At 49.1% G+C, this 2,096-nt stretch overlaps 1 pseudogene; it reads right to left on the reverse strand.

Annotated features, from left to right (window-relative positions):
- Positions 1 to 288: 288 nt before the first annotated feature.
- On the reverse strand, positions 289 to 1,300 carry LOC100960894 (annotated as a pseudogene).
- Between the last annotated feature and the right edge of the window lie 796 nt (positions 1,301 to 2,096).

A 2,096-nucleotide genomic window follows, 5' to 3' on the forward strand; every position in this document is an offset into this window, starting at 1 on the left:
CACCCATCAGCAGATCCTCTGCTGGGTACCCTAGCCAAGCACAGGGAAAGCCCCCAGTTTGGTGTAAGCCCCTAGTTTAGTGTGTCCACTGTCCAGCATGGAGACTGCACATGCACTGTGCAAGAAAAGCACAAGGGCACTGGGACTGCATGGTGGGGGTGGGCAAGGCTATCAGCACACATCCACATTGTGTGTTTCACACCATTGCAGACTGCCACATCACAGGGCCTGAGTTCAAAGAAACCCCTTATGAACTATCCCATGCCAGAAGTTGGCAGCAAAGGAAAGGAGCATGGGGTTAAGCTATTACTCCTGGGCTATCTGCAGTTCTTGGGCCCAAAGCCCTTGAATCCCCATAGCTAGTTCCTGTCATTCTTGATGATGATCTCTAATCCATGGTGCTGCAACAGAGCTTATAGGAGAACATTTTTGTTTTTAAGATCTTCCACCTGCTGTTGAAGCACATCTTTGTCCAGCTGCAGTTGGTCAAGCCCCTGCAGTTCTTCAGACAATCAGTGATTACTCTGCTGAAGCTTCTGGATATAATTACAAGCTTTGGATAGAATCCCACCTTTACTCTGGCCAGACTTGGTGCTCTCCATAGAGCAGTCTAGGATGATCTTGGACAGCTGCACCATCCAGTTGTTGATCTCGTCATGGTGGTGGCACGACACTTCATTATGCTGAGCCCTGTGTTTCTCATCATAAGTTGTCGTGGGAGCCTCTGACTTCAGGGAATAAGGGTGAGTCTTAGGGGCAATTGACCATTGGCTTCCTCCCTGCAATATTTCTTGTGGTGACATCATACCAAAAAATTGACCAGTTCCCAGAGGAGTTGCTTGTCCAGTAATGCCTCTGAGCCCTGGGTAGTAACAACAGCAGCTGTACTCCCTGATGTGGTACTCCCTGCCCCATTTCCCACTGCAGTGCTGGGGAAGTAATAGTGTGTCTCAGCAGCTGTCCCCTCTGTTTCAACAGCATCATCGCTGGTGAAAGCACCCTGGATCACTGCCTGGGTCATTGATTGAGTAGCAGGGTAGCCGCTGATCACACCAGTACCCACAGTCTGGCCACCCAGCTGCCCCTCGGACTCCTGGATCACCCTGTACATCACCTGGCCCCCATTCTCAGTTCAGAAGATGTACTTGACGTTGGGGTCAGGGAAGGCGGCAGCTGACTGGATGCTAGCAGTAGCCACACTGGTTGGGTCCTCCTCAGTAGCTGCTGCAATTTCTGAATCTGCACTGTCCCCTCCTCAGTTTCAGCTGTTTTCTGCTGTTCCTTCATCTCTCTGTGAGGAGGCACATCCAAGGAAATGGTTCTTTTTTGGGAGTCTAGGTATCTCCTGATTCACAGGCCTGAGTGCTAAGTCTGGTGAAGGCCACCTTGGCTGTGATTTTCCCAGGTAGTGTTCTCCCTTTCCCAACTAGGATATCTCCATAGACAGTTGCTCATGTGCACTTCCAGTCCATGGCCATGTTGGATAGGGGCCCTGCATTAAATTTCTGACATCTCAGCCATTTGTTTATGAATGGGATCTTCTGTTGTGTCTCCTTTGTCATTCCTTGGGGGAGTTGATCTACTCTGATTATTCATGTTGCCAGAGTTTTTCTGCTGATTCTGCCCCATTTGGCTAAAGAAGCTGGCAAGGTGAAATTAAATTGAGGGCTCCTGGAGTTGTAATTAACCAGTCCTTTACCAAAGAACTGGGACTGGTGATTGTGGCTTTTCCCTTAGAGCTTTACAAGGGTCCTATTCAGAACTACTACCTGAAGCTCTGGGCACCTGCTTGGTGTGGTGGGGCTAAATGGTGCTGACTGGTATTCAGCTAGTCTCTATTCAGTCCTAGTGAATCAGTGACTTTGGGCTGAAGTCTCAGCTGTGGAGATATATAAGCAACAAAGACACAACACCCTCCCTAGGCAACAACTGAAAGTGGAGAATCCCACATTTCCACAACAGCACAGCCAGGAACCTTAGTGGGTTCCTTGGTGATCAGCCCAGGTCAAGATTTCAAAACCAATTGTTCTGGTCAACACAAACACCAATCAGGTGAGAGAGTTCAAAGATCTGCAGCATCTAGGCAGCGAAGTCCA

Source organism: Otolemur garnettii, unplaced genomic scaffold (assembly GCF_000181295.1).
Source record: "Otolemur garnettii isolate 467f Iridium unplaced genomic scaffold, OtoGar3 scaffold00028, whole genome shotgun sequence".
NCBI classification, from domain to species: domain Eukaryota; kingdom Metazoa; phylum Chordata; class Mammalia; order Primates; family Galagidae; genus Otolemur; species Otolemur garnettii.